Source organism: Sminthopsis crassicaudata, chromosome 3 (genome assembly GCF_048593235.1).
Source record: "Sminthopsis crassicaudata isolate SCR6 chromosome 3, ASM4859323v1, whole genome shotgun sequence".
Classification (NCBI taxonomy): Eukaryota; Metazoa; Chordata; class Mammalia; order Dasyuromorphia; family Dasyuridae; genus Sminthopsis; species Sminthopsis crassicaudata.
Genome location: NC_133619.1, coordinates 56,172,293 through 56,188,061, shown reverse-complemented (window position 1 = coordinate 56,188,061; position 15,769 = coordinate 56,172,293).

The window sequence follows — 15,769 nt, the reverse complement described above, 5'->3', positions numbered from 1 at the left end:
CAAAATTGGTAGCTAAGGGTTTTGTTTGCCAAATATGAACACCACTTTCCCTATCTTTTATTTATTAATTACCTAGATGAAATTAAGCAGATGCTTTTTGGTATGATACTTGATCTTAGTATATATGCCTCTTCTCCCCTTGCTTTTAGGGAAGAAAAGATCTGAACTGGTGAAAATTTGATTTTCTTAACTGAATGTCTCTAGCTTTATTAGCCAAGATCTGAAGGATTGATGTTAAATCATTCTGAGGTTATGAGCCACAAAGTTGGAAAAAGTTTGAAGGAAGAGAACAAAGAAAAGAGGTATATACCAAAATCCAGAATGAAAGGCATCTACTTTTCTGAACAGCTGATGGTTACTTGCTACCAGTAGTAATACTTGGGCTTCCTTGAAGGGGAGCATTATTTCATATCACTCATTGCTGCTGTCCAATATTCCTCTTTCATATTCTCATGACATTGGGGCCTTCTGTTATTCAATAAGCATTTATTTAATGTTTGCTATGTGTAAGGCACTAGTGATAAAGAGAAAGGCAGAAAAGAAAAAGAAAACAAATCAAAACTACAGTCTCTGCCCTCAAGGAACTCACCTTTTAGGGAGAAAACAGAACAAATATATGCAAACAAGATAAATGTGTGTGTGTGTGTGTGTGTGTGTGTGTGTGTGTGTGTGTGTGTGATTGGATCCAAGAGTAGGTGGGGAGGTACAAAAAGATTGGAAAGGTGAAACAAAATATTTTTATATTTGATTCAGGAGGAGACATTGAAGCTTTTTGACTATGAGGAGAATATGGTCAGGCCAGTGCTTTAGGAAAATCACTTTGGCAACTCTGTGGAAGAAAGACTTGACACAAGCAACCCCATCATAGGCTATTGTAACAGTCCATACTTGAGATAATGAAGGCTTATACTAAAATGTTGGTAGTGTCTTATTCCAAAGTTGTTGTAAAAATGAAATTGATAACCCTTGGCCACAGAGAATTATGTAGAGAAAAACTGAGGAATCTGATCACTCAAGGAATTTCTTGGAAGGTTCTCCACACTTGATGTCTCCAATCCCAGAGGTTTAAGGGTCATATGTCTCTGTCCCACCTCTGGTTATATTGGGAGGCTTCAGCTTGTTTGCCTACACTAGTGCCTATATATTGAAGATTTTGCTAGCATAATCCTTCATATATCCCATGGACATCTGACCAACTGTATATTTCTGGCCTAGGACCTGCCAGTTACTTTTCTTGAAAAGCATTTGATCTGGTGAAAATAAGGTTTTAGATAGAGTGGATATATGAAAACTGTGCTATCTGCCTCCATTTAGTTAGCCAACCATCTTGGTATACTTTCCAACAAATATATACAGTATATATACACTGTAGGAAAAGTGGATACAATCTTAAAAGTAGGTAATTACTATAAAATAGCCAACTACTTTAAAGTAGGCCACAAACTTAAAAAAAAGTAACAAGGCACAAAATGTTAAATATGTAGCAAACTTCTATTTACTAGAAGTATTTTTCTCCCTTGGTAGATTCCTCATGAAGTTATCCTTAGTTGTAACTTTTTTACTAGCTGGTAAGTCAATCCTTTTGTGGATTTTGTATCCAATACTTCTCACCAATACAATAGATAATATTCCTTGATGTCTCTCATTCTTGGTTTACTAATCTGCCTCGCTGGACAAGTTGTCTACTAATATTTTCAATAATACTATCAAGGCGGTGTGGGAGAGGAGAAAAAAAAGAAAGAAATATTCTTTTCCCCTTTCTCAAGAGTATTTCCTTTTAAAGGAATGGGCTCAATTCTCAAAATGGAATCCTCTAAAATGGAGTACTTTTATACTAAATTGGTTTACCCCTTATTAGCTCACAATGGATGTGGCTGCAATTAAAAAAAAAAAAAAAGACCAAACCTTTTTCTTTTTCTTTTGATTTAATCGAAGAGGTTCAGATTTCTTAAGATGAGCACAGGACACAAAGCATTGTGCTTCCATCTTTAAAATTTTATCATATCCATGGGTTAGTTGAATGATTTAATTGAAATGCATGAACTTTCCACAATTACAGAAATTAGGGTGAATTTTTACATATCCATTGGAGGTACTATGCCATTCAAATTTTACCTATGGTGATTCACACTTAATAGAGTTTAGAAAACAAAGCTGAATTATCTTTTGTATGAAATTGATTTCAGCATGTTTGACTATTTTGTAAAATGGAATTAAATGTATCTAATATGATCTAAAATAATTTTGCAAATCTGTACCTTAGGTGATTTTTATATTAACATGCAAAGTGATGGAAGAAAACCTCACAGTGGGAGTGCTAGGTATTGGTTTTCAATTGTATTTGGTAGCCAAGGTATTTCAATATGTTATGTTGCGATAATAAAATGCAATTAAGAGGGGAAATCCAATAAGACATTTTCAAAGGAAGACACACTAGAATTATGGAAAGGGTAGAACAGAAGTTCAAAGTTGGAAGGAATAGACCTCAGTGTCTTTCTAATCCAACTTATACCCCCCCCCCAAGAATCCTCACTACAACATGTCTGATGTGATTAATCATCTTTGAATGCCAGTCTGTTTTTACATTTTAATTTTTCTTGACTTTAATTGTTAGGAAGTTTTCCTCAATATCACCTCTAAATTTATTATTTTGCAACTTCAAGAAATCTTTCTTAGTTCTGAGACCAAAGCGAGAAACTCCTTGAAGAATGCTATTGTATCCTTTACCCCTACTCTTTTTTTTTTCTTCAAATAAATAACTCTTCTTTTAACTGAACCATGTCTTAATTCTTGTTGCTTTCCTCTGGATTTCTCAAGATCATCAATATCTAATGCTTCACACAGTATTTGGCGATGTAATAGGCACTTAATATATGCTTTTCTCCTCCCTTTTTCTTTCCATCCTTTTTCAACCCTCCTAAAATGTAATGCCTGAACTGAAGATGGTACTCTGTATGAGATGCGACTAATGTAGAGACAGAGGGAAAATCAGCTTTTTCCTGGAAAGTTATGTCTCTTTTAGTTCATGATCACACTTACACACATATATGCATATGAGTTTGTATATATCTATATTTAAATATATGTATATATTTATATATAAATATATATAGATATAGATATAACTTGTAGATAGATGGTAGATAGATAGATAGATAGATAGATAGATAGATAGATAGATAGATAGATAGATGGATGCCAGGTATAGAGTAAGGAATATCTATCTTTTTGTGTTTAAGTCTGACCCTGGGCAAGTCCCTTGACCCTGTTTACCTCAGTTTCTGCACCTGTAAAATGAGCTGGAGAAAAAAATGTCAAACCACTCCAGTATTGACAAGAAAATCCCAAATGGAGTCACAAAGAGTTAGACACAACTATGAATATGACTGAACAAGATTTCACATATATGTATCTATATGCTTTATGTATGTAGACAATGTAGTTGATTCATTAAGCTTATAGTTTACTAAAACTAACATACTTTTTCAGCAAACTTCTGTCAAATCACTCTTCTCCTATTTTGGACTTCTGACACCAAATTCTTGAACCCAAGAGTAAGAGTACATTTATGCCAACTGAGTTTCATCTTAGTAGATTCAGGCTAGTGTTCTTGTCTGTCAAAATGGTTTTGAATTCTGACACTGTCATTCACTCAGTGTGTTAGCTGTCTGGCCTGCTTTTATGTCATCTGCAAGATTTTTTTGCTTAACATAGTGACAGGCATATCCTAAGCATTTAATAAATGCCTTCTATTTCATTCTTTCACTTTATCATTATACCTTTTTTAAAAAGTTACTTATTTGTGTATGCCTTTTTTAAACTGCTCCTTTCATTGCTCTGTTGAACAACAGACAATACCATGATCATGCCTGGTTTAACAAAACCAATAGCCACAAGAATATCTCTGTGTGTATTGTGTGTGTGTGTGTGTGTGTGTGTGTGTGTGTGTGTGTTTTAAGTTCATAAGCTCTCTGACAAGAGGTGTGTTATGCCTTTTTAAAAAAAAATATTTTATTGATCACTATTTTCCCCATATGTCTCCTAACTCCAGACCCTAGATTGAACTCCTTTGCAATAGGACAAAGCTGCATATGAATTCCTCATAATCATTCTTTTTTGCTGCATAATAATATTCTAGTTTTTGCTATCACAATGAATGCTAGAATGAATTTTTTGAAACATATTTGTTCTTTATTTTCATTGTTTACTTCCTCGGGAATATTTGTGCAGTTCTTGATTCCTAGGAGAAGAGATATGAAAAATCTTATTACTTTTTATTGTTTCAAATTGATATTTTAAATTATAACATTTCATATTCCTTTCATCTCCCATCCCCATCAACATTGTTCCAGTTTTGTAAGGTGCAAGTAAAAAGTTGTTATTTTAGTTTGCATTCCTCTTATTATTAATTTTATGAGACATTTTAAATGATCATTTATTATTTGGAATTCTCTGCTCTTTTCCTTGGGCTACTTATATTTTGGGAAAATTACTATTGCTATTTGTATTTGTGTCAATTCCTCAAATATCTTGGATCTTAGACATGCAAGTTTATTTTTTTTTTTTTGTTTCATATGCTTGAGGTTTGTTCTAAAAAAATTTAGAACACAAGATTTTGTAAGGGTGAATGTTGAAAATTATCCATGTATAAATTTTGAAAATAAAAAACTTTAATAAAAAGATTTCTAGGTAGCTCTGGAATCAGATGTTTTTATTTTCTGGCCAATGTCTTTTTCATTCTACAAAGCAGAATGGCTCAAATTATCAAAATTACAAAAATTATCAAAATACATTAGCTCAAATTCATACTAAGGAGAAAATGACTAACATTAATCAGATCCTGCTCTTGAAAGAGGGAAGAACAAAGCAAGTGTGTGTGTGTGTGTGTGTGTGTGTGTGTGTGTGTGTGTGTGTGTGTGTGTGTGGAGAGAGATAGGAGAATGGGACATTTGCAGGAAAGGAGAGACTGCAGGCTCTAGAAATAAGCTAATTACTTTTTTTTTTTTTTTTTTTTTTTTGCCAAGGGCTATCCTTCCCTGCAGGCCTTCAATCACACCTCAAGGATGATTACTTAATTCTCCTTTTTTGGGTACAGAAACCTAATTCTAGTTCTTCTGAAGCAGCTATGATCCAATTCCTTGCTCTTGAAAGAGTTAAAATCATATTCCTGGATGGAATATATAATTTGCTGCAGACTGCTTTGCCAATAGAAGTATATCCCAAAGGAAGGGAAACAGAAGCCATTCAAAGGAAGATTTATCCAGCCCTGTTTGGATTGTTGCTGCTGGTGTATACCTGCAGATTGAACTTTCCTAGCTTGATCTTTGCCACCAGATATTTCCATATGATTCCTCTTTTTCCACTTCATTGATGAAATCACTCCTCAAATCACTCCCCACTTTTTCTGCTTTAAAAATCCCCTCAAAGGGTTGCCTTTGGGTTTAACCAAACAGAAGGCAGAGGAGCAGAATCTAGGTTGCAGCTTTCATTTGTTTCTTCCACTGCTCCCACTAATTAGCTGCCGGGGGTTTTCAAATACTTATTAACTCCATGTGAGTTTAAATAAGACGACAATGGCCCCATTCAGCACAGGCAAGCTGCAGCCTTTTGTGCCACAGAAGGCAAAGGAATAGGCAAACCTTGGCTCACTATCAAGCCAAACATCCCCCATGGAACTTGAGGAGGTAGATGGAGGATGTCTACTCTGTACTAACGGGTCTTAGAGGGGAAGTCTGAGTCCCCAAAAGATTTGGTTTTCTTCTATCTTCTGGCAGTGTTTTCTTCTACCAATCCCATTATTATTCCCTCTTACTCCCTCCTTCCTTCATATAGTGATCTTTTCCTTGATATCATCAAATCAGTTTCTGGCTGTACTAATTCAAAATAACCTATGCTGGTGACCCCACCCATCTGCTTTCAAAACCAGCAGCCAATGCTGGTTTTTAAAAATTGTCATAGGAACCTTGGTGGTTAGTTAGTATTAGGGACCATAATTCAAGTGGTGGTGTTGGGGATCATAATTCAATGAATTTGTTACTTTACAGAAGAGGAAACTGAGGCCTGAAAAAGGTGAAATGACTCACCTAAAATCAGGCAAGTAGGAAATAGCAGAATCCTGAAATTCTTATTCTAAATTCTAATCTTTCCATAGTTCTTTTGTTTGAATCAAAGCAGAAAACTATTGGTTAAAAGACAGCTTTACCCTCGGAGGGTGGATGCCTATGAAGTTCCTATTTCAGGAAACAGCAGTCTCGTGATTTCAGACATCACCAGCTTTTTTGTCCTGTCTTCCTCCCTTCAAATCAGAGCAATGACCTCCTCATCAGTGCCTTTCTAGGGTAGTTTTGAAAGGGTCAGGCCTAAAGACTATTGAACACCAAGATTATACCTTAGTGGGGTCCTGTTAAAACAGAATCTCTTTAAATCTTTACAGAATGACTATTTGGCAGATGCAACAAGGAGGGAGGGCCTGCTTCACTTCATACATTTCTTGGCATGGGGACACTTCATTCCCTGCCAGTTTGCTCCCTTAGCATTATTTAAGTGTGGCTGTTTGTATTATTAGACTATAAATCACAGCTTCCCCCACACTTACTCAGTGTTCGGGGTCCTGGCGAATTCCAATGACTGCACACTGCCCTTGAGCTGAGTGTGTGTGACTCCTGTTGACTTCCATGGCAGTTAGAAGCACAAATCATGGGGAGGAGCATATGGCCTTTATTTTGCTAAGAGTTTCATTTCATGCCATTACCAGAATACTCAGAAATCCTGATTGGATGAGAAGGAGATTAGCTCTTTCCCTAGTGGAATCATTTCATTATAGCTGGGGTGTTGCCTCTCTAAAGATGTGGAGAGTATATTAGGAAGGCTACCAATCATGGGAAAGTGGAACTGCTTTACAATAACTTTAAATATATCTTCAGAGAGAACCTCTTAGAGTGTTTCCACCTAGCTCTTTATATTTAAGGGGGCAGAGTTGGCTGATTTTCTTTCCTTGCTTTATTCACACTTCTCTCATACTTATCACTCACAAAGTATCGAGTTTACATAAAAGGCAACTCTCCCTTAGTCCGTCTGATTTATAGAATGCAGAGCACTTCTAATATTCCATCATCTTCATATTTTGTCTCCATTCTCTCACTTGTCCCTATTTAACACTTTCAGTGACAACTTAATTTATGCCACATAGTTGATGAGAGTGAATATAAAAATCAAGATCTAATTCTTGAGTACTTCCTTTTTTCCATTTGTTTCTTGATGCCTTTTGCTTTTTACATCACAGTAATTTCCCAATATTATCCAACTCCCACACATAGAACTGTCTCCTAACAAAGAAAAAAACAGTTATTCAAAACCAAACAATTTATCCAATTGTATATCAGGGTATTAATCCCTTCCTCCCCACTAACTGGGTGGGATGAGAGAGGTATGTTTTATTATCTATAATCTATAATATTATCTATAATGACCAACATTGGTCATTGCATTTAATCTGAGCTGCCTTTTTTATTGTATTTATATATATGACAGAAGTATATATATATACACACATAAGTAAAATTTCCTCTCTCCTGGTTTTTCTTACTTAACTGCAAAAATTCTTACAAGTCTTCCTATGATTCTCTGAATTATTCTTATTTGTCATTTCATATAGTAGAATGATGTTTTCTTTCATTAACAGACTCATATTTGTCTAGTTGATTTCCAATCAATGGATATCTATTTTGTTTCTAATTTGTAGTAACCTCCATAAGGAATTCTATGAACATTTCACTATATGTGAGATCTGTCCTTCTGTGTTTGATCCCTTAAGAGTTCAAATCTAGTACTGGCATCAATGAGTCAAAGGGCATGAACTTTTAGCTATATTTTTGTCTAATATGAAATGAATTCCAGAAATATTGGACTATTTCACTGTTCTATTAAGAATATATTAGTGTCTTCTTTCTTAAAGTCTCTCCAATAATTATTGTTCTATCATTTCAGACACATCTGACTTTTTATGACCCCATTAGGGTTTTTCCTAGTGTTTTTCAACAACATTGTGATCTTTTATCATCTTTGATTATTTAATGGTTCTGAGGTGTGTTTTAGTCTAGGTCTGACTTCATTCAATCTGGTGGTTCAAGCTTGGAATTGGAGCAAAATCAGATATTATTAGAACATCTAACATTAAAAAAAGTTTAAGAACATTATACATAGTATATTCAGCAAGAAATACAATATTAATTCAACTTATTGAAATTCTCTTGACTATGCATTTTCCATGGTGTTATGTTTTCACCAGCATGTGTCAAGACTGAGGAACCACCTACTCTTCATGTGCTAGATTACATTTTCCTTATGCTAGTTTACATTTCCCTTGTTATTGGTGATTGGGTTTTTTTTTTACATTGTTGTTGATGGTTTGCTATTCTTTTTGGCATTTGGGAATTTTGTAAGGGAATCCAAACAATTTCCTTTTCTTCCCTATAATTTATTTTTATGGTATTAAGTTTGTGGTTAATGAAAACCTATTAATCAAAATTACCTCCCATTAAGTGAAAACTGATTTTTCCTAAGTTCCAGGTGTATGATATTGGAATAATAGAGTCAGCTATCTTCTAGAATAGTGATGCTTGGATAGTATAAACACTTTTGCTCTTCTTGGCTAGGAAAAATAAAAAGAATAAGGAATACATCTGCCAAGTCACTGCACACACATATCATATATTCTGCTTTCCTTAGGCTACTCAAACAGTATATGGACATGACATATTTCAAGCCCAAGAGTTATGGGAAATAACATATTTAGATATTTTATTCCCACCCAAACTGCTCCTCCTGGAAGTATGCAAAGAAAATTAGGAAGTACATTAGTCTATCAGAAAGAGGGAGCTGATCTTAGCTAACTGTACAGATCAGAATCTCAGTGGATAAGATCAGTAGCCCCTACCAGCTTTTGAGATCACTATTTTCTCACACTCATTTTCTCTAATCCTTTCTCTATTAACTGCTCTCTAATTCATTATTAATGGAGTAGTAGGGCAAAATAGATATAGAAAGACTGTGTATCATATATGATCTTACCATCTCTGTTCTGCTCTGTCTTTGAGTTTTTACATATACTGGGAACGAGGCCTCCTCACTCATTTTCCTACCATCTTCTTACTATGTTGCTCACTCTCTGGCCATAATCTCTCATCTTCCTCCCAACAAAATCTTGGTCTCCACCCTTATATCCCTCAGTTTGAAAAATGAGTCTTTGCCTTCTCTACTTGAGAAAGAGTTCCATTTAATTTCCTGGTCATCTCATTGTGTTATTGCTTCTGTACTTCCCTCCAACTGTACTGCTTTCTGGTACCTCTGTATATATTGCTTCCCTCATTAGCATGAAAGCTCCATGAGGGAAAGGACTTCTAGTATTAGAACTTAGTGATTAATACAATTCCTGGAACAAAATAATTACTTAAATGCTCCTTTTATATATTTATCTATACTCCACTTCTTCCACTTGGTCAATATGTCATTTCGTGGCCTCTTTTGTTTTGTATCCTGGGTGAAAGATTGAAAAGTGAGAAGACTCCTACATATAAATATTGGATATTAATAGTAACATAAGATTGAAGTATTTCAGGAGTCTAATATTTGTGAAAGTGAAAATACCATCCAACACCTCCATGTCTTCATACCTCTTCTAGTAAATGATATGTTCTATTAGATATAAGATATGACATTAAAAAAAAGAATATGTTTTATGTCTCAATTTTTGGCTTTTTCTTCACTTCCATTAAGCCTTCCTTTGTAACAAAGAAGGTGAAAGGAAGGAGGAGGAAGCAGAACAGCTAATAATCAACTGAGTCTGGTAATGTATGTAGTTTATGACTCTGATGTGGCATATGACATAGTGATAAATCCCTGAAAGTAGTCATATGATATATAAAAGTTCAGCCTAGATAGCTATGGGGAATAAAGAAAGGAAGGAAGGTGACAAAATGGATAGAACATTAGATCTGAAGTCAAAAGACCAGAGTTCAAATCCAGCCTCAGACTAATTGTAAGCATGGACAAGCCACTTCATCTTGCATATATGTATTTTCTTCATTAAGAAAATAGAGATAATAACAGAACCTATTTTCCAGGGTTGTTGTGAGGATCAAATGAGATGTTTATGAAACTCTTTACAAACCTTAAAGAAAGGAAGATGGAGAAGGCGGAAGAAAGCAAAGAAGGAAAGAAGGAAAGTTGGAAGGGAATAAAGAAGAGAGAGAAGGGGAAAAAAGAAAGAGAAAGAACAAGAATTATTTATTTCAGCTGGTTAAAGTTCACATTCTGTGTAACTGCAGTATACAGAATAACAAAAGAACAAAATTACAAAGAGTAAAAAAATCAAGCTTTATATAACAGTGAAAGTGTGGGGGAAATAGAATAATATCTATTCTATTATTAGGAGGAAAAAACTTCCTAATAATTAAAGCTCCTCCAAAATGAAAACATTATCTTAAAATAGTGATGAAAATAATAGTAACTCATACCAAGGTACTGTTTCAAGATTTTGCAGAGTACCTTACATGTTCCCTCAAATTTCCCAAACTACAATATAATTTTTAAATGGGCAAATATTTAGCAATTTATGGAAGACTCAAATAGAAAGTATCAACAAAACTATTTTTAAAGGCAGTGTGGGATTGCTCAAAGCAAAAACAACATAGGAGAATATTCTAAGCATAGGCACACTAGGCATGGCAGAGAGAAGGGATGAAATGCCATAAAACACTGAATAGCATAATTTGGTTATAGAGGGTATAAAAAGAAATACTGTGAAATAAGTGTGGAAATATAATTTTAAAAGTTTTAAAATGCCAAATAGTAAGTACCATTTTATTAGGGTCAGTAGGCAACTATTGAATCTCCTTGAACAGGAGAATAATATGGTTAGAGTTGTGCTTTAGGAACATGAAGTTGGATTCAAGAAGGGAGAAAAGAGACAGGGAAATCAAATACAGGGCTAAACAAGGGGGCAGCTGGATGGCACAGTGGATAGAATACCAAGCCCTGGATTCAGGAGGACCTGAGTTCAAATTTGACCACAAGCAACTTATCACTTCACATTTTCTAGCTATATGAACCTGGGCAAGTCACTTAATCCCAATAACCTTGTCAAAAAAAAAAAAAAGACTTAGTTGATTAAAATGTAACTCCAGAATAAACTTTTAAAAAAGAAAAGAGGTAATGAGTGCATGTATTAAGATAAGTTAATCTATAAGTAGAAGTAAGGAAACTGTTGTTTGGGGAGGAAAGAGTTAAAAGAGCAATTTCCCCAATTGATAAGTGGTTAAAGAATATGAATAGATGGTTTTCAGATGAAGAAATAAAAGCTATCTATAGGTATATGAAGAAGTGCTCTAAATCATCTTTGATTAAAAGAAATGCACATTAAAATGAATCTGTGGTAGCATATCACACTTGTCAGATTGAATACTGTGACGGAAAAGGGAAATGAGAAATGTTGGAGAGGATGTTGGAGATGGAGAATTGGAACACTAATGCACCATTGATAGAGCTGTGAGTTGTGGTGAAGTTGGAACTGATTCAACCACTCTGGAGAGCAATTTGAAACTATGCCTAAAGGGCAACCAAATTGTGAATGCCCTTTGATACAGCATCCTGGAGAGTGGTATCCTAAAGAAGTCATAAGAAGGTGGGGAAAGGATCTACATGTGCAAAAATATTTATAGCAGCCCTTTTCAGTATGAACAAATATTGGAAATTGAGGGGATGTTCATCAATTGTTGGACAAGTTATGCAATACTATAGAATACTATTATTCCACTACATTTATATAACACAGCTTATTCAGCATTAACAACAAATGAAAAGAGTTGTATGAATTGATGCAAAGTGAAATGAGCAAAATCAAGAAAATGTACAGAATATAAAAAATCATATGTGATGGCCAAATATAAATGGCTCAGCTCTTCTCTGCAATACAATGATTCAAGACTATAGGGTCACAGTCAGTGGGTAAACTCTGGGTAAGGTATAAGACCCTTCAGCCCAGAGGGAACCTGCTAATAATGTCTGGTTTGGCTCCCCATCTTCCCTAAGGGCTTCTTGAGAAGTCAGGAGGCAGTGACAACTTGTGTTGAGATTGAAGCAGAGTGATACCAAGTGGAAGAGTGATACCAGGTGGCAAACTACATACAATAGCAAGTTGTTTATGTGGTCCCATGTGCACAGTGTTGTTTTTGTTACATTATATAAAGGAGAAAGTCCTTGAAATAAATGGACTCCATTTTCCTACCGTCCTCAGGAATCCTGCCTCATCCCTTCTCCACTAGGCAGGTATAACTAGAAAGTTGTAGTCTTTGATCTCAAGGAGTTCTAGACTAACAGAAGAGAAAATATACAAACTTCTTAATCACACCAGTGTGGGTGCTCTGGAAAGCAATAGTACATTTTGTCACCTCAACTTGGGGGCTCTAGAAAGCAGGACAAAACACAAAAACAAAGAACTCATAAAAGAATATGCTACCCACATCCAGATAAAGAATTGAAGAACTAAATGAAGATTGAAGCATATTCTTTTCATTTATTTTATTCTTCTTTTCATTTTTTTCTTTTGATCTGTTTCTCTTTTACAACTCCAAAAAATATGGAAATATACATAATTTCTATATCAAATTGCCTACCATTTTAAGAAGAGGGGAGGGGAGAGAAAGAGGAAGGAAAAAAATTTGGAACTCACACTCTTGTTTAAATTGAATGCTAAAAATTGTCTTGACGTGTAATTGGGGGAAAATAAAATGCTGTTTAAAAGTAGAGAGAGCAGACAGGACTTGGCAAGTAATTTGGATAAAGAAGTGTGGAAGAAACAGAGTGTGGAAACCAGAGTAATTCAGAATATGTAAATATATGTGACTGTAAGAATGGTAGAGCTCTTAATAGAAATAAGAAAGTTATTAAGAGGGAGGGATTAATGGGAAAAGACAGAGTTCTTTTGGGGATATGTTGACTTTGATATGTCTATGATATATTTAGGTAATATACAATAAGCAGTTGGCAAGAAGATTGGAGTTCATATGAAAACTGATGAATATATATATGCATATGTATTAATATGTGTGTATGTGTGTATATATACATAGAAAGAAGACAGAGGGAGAAAGTGGGTGGGAAAGAAGAAGAAAAAAGAAGAAGAAGAAGAAGAAGAAGAAGAAGAAGAAGAAGAAGAAGAAGAAGAAGAAGAAGAAGAAGAAGAAGAAGAAGAAGAAGAAGAAGAAGAAGAAGAAAGAGAGACAAAGAGGAAGGATTAGAGGGAGGAAGGGAAGAAGGAAAGGAGAGAATGAGAAAAAGAGAGTGAGTTATATATGGGATAATTCAAGTACCAAGTTCTCATATTAAGCATATACTATGAACCAGAAATTTTGCTAATTCCCAGGGAAGCAAAGAAATGGGGGAGATTTTTTTCTCATTCTCAAAGTACTATTGGGTTAATAGGATAAACAATATGCAGACATCCATTTATAAACAGATATCTTAGGAACAATTTAGATTGAACAAGCAGAGGAAAGAGACTACCTAATTAATGGGGATTAGGAAAGTCTTCTGATACAATGATGGATTTTAGCTGGGGTGGCAAGGAAGCCAACAAGGGGGAAAACAGAGATGAGAGAGAGAATTCAAAGTATAGGGGACAAACACTGAAGATGCTTGGAGGTGAGAGACAGAGTAGAATAGCATGGCTTTTAGATGGCTGAAAAATTTTCTGGCCTGGTTTTATCCTCAGGGCTCAGAGTCCTAGAGGCTTTGGGTGGGAGTCTGAGTTCCAAAACAAGTGTAGAGAGTCAGAGTAGAGGCAGCACAGGGTTAGGTATGGTTAGAATATAAGATGAGGAGATTGCAAACTCAAATGAGTTTGTTAAATTTAAAGGATATCTAGACATATTTAAATGCACAAGAGGAGACAATAAGTAGATTTGGCAGAAAAATAGTATGTTATTGTACAGCAATTTAAAATGAGAGAAAATGTGGCAAAGTGGATTTGAGAACTAAACACATACACATGTATGTGTGTATATGTGTGTGTGTGTGTGCATTTAAGAGTTAGAGTTAAAAAATGGATCAGTCCAAATTAGTTCAATCATTCAATAAGTACCTGATATTATACCAGGTATTTTACTAAATTTCAGGGACACAAAGAAAAAAAAGTCAAGATCTGAACTCAAAGCCAATTAATAAATATTTATTTAAAATACTTAATTTGTTCTGGGCATTATGCTAAAGGTCAAGGATAAAAGAAAGATTATATATTTTTTGTTCTCAAAAAGTTCTAGACTAACAGAAGGGAAAACATACAAACTACCATGCAAAAAAGAAAAAAAAAAGACACAACGACAACATTATCTAACCAGGATGCATTGGGTGTAATCAATATACAGATAACATTAGGTATGGGAAAGATTTCCAGTAGAAAGTGAGATTTTAGCTATACTTGAAGGAAGTCAGAGAAACCAGAGAGGTGAGAAGGGAAAATGTTTCTTAAATGGGGGCAATCATTGAAAATTTCCAGAATGAGGAAATTGAGTGTCTTGCCTGAATAACAAATAGTAGGCTTGTGTCACTGAATCCCAGATTATTTGAATTGGGGTATAAAGTGAAAATGTGAGGGGGCAGACTATGAAGGGCTTTAAATACAAGAGAATTTGATATTTTTATCTTGATTGTGATAAGAAGCTGCTGGAATTTATTAAGTGGGGTACTGACATGATCAGACCTGCACTTTTGAAAGGTCACTTTGACAAATGAATGGAGGTTGGAGTGGAATGAGGAGGACTAAAGACCAACCACCAGGTGATTGCAATTGCTCAGCAATTATCCAGGCAGAAAGTGATAAGAACTTGCATACATCTTGGCTACATGATCTTGAGAAAACATCTTAACTCTCAGTACTCTAGGAAACACTCTAATACTCTGAGTGTCATAGAATAGGTCAACCTATATTAGTAAAGTTTTCACAAATTAGAGTTTCTTGAAACCATTATAATTCCCCTTCAAGTTGTACTTCCAACATTCTAGGCTTCAATAATTCACCTTGGCTTCAATCTCACCTTGTAATTTCATTCAGTGTATGGGGTTTCTTCATTCTGGAACATCCCTCCACCATGTCAGCCCCTCTTCCATTTCACTTTCCTCTCCAGGCCTCCATTTTATAGGGGTTCTAGGACTGAACCTTCATTCTCTTTCTGCCTGTTTTTTACTTTCAAAACAATGCCTTTTAGTGGCACCACATCCCATCACAGGCAAGGATAATTTTTCTTTTAACTTGTATTTGCATCCCTAGCACATAGCATAGAACCTGATTTAATAAATGTTTGTCCCCCTTCCCCGATACCAATGAAATTACAGTCCTGACAAGTACCCTAACCCTTCATGAAGTTTGCTAAGTGTTTTCAGTTTCTTATTTCTTGATCTTCCCGGTGACCCTTTGAAGGTCCTATCTTTCCTACACTACATGTGAAGATCTTGAAGTGATAAAGATAAATGATTTATACAAAGTCAATGCAAGTCAAAAAGCCTTTATTTAGGAAAGACTATATGACAGGCCTTGAGATATAAGCACTAGGTTCAAAACGAGGATTTGGCTAGGGTCTGTGATTCATAGTTTAGGGCTTGTATCATTTCTATATTTGTGATCATGGAAAATCCTAGAATTAAAAGATCCTTCTGTCCTTTTCTGTTACCTAATTGATTTTGGAGTACATAGTATAACCTCACTAATTAAAGAGGA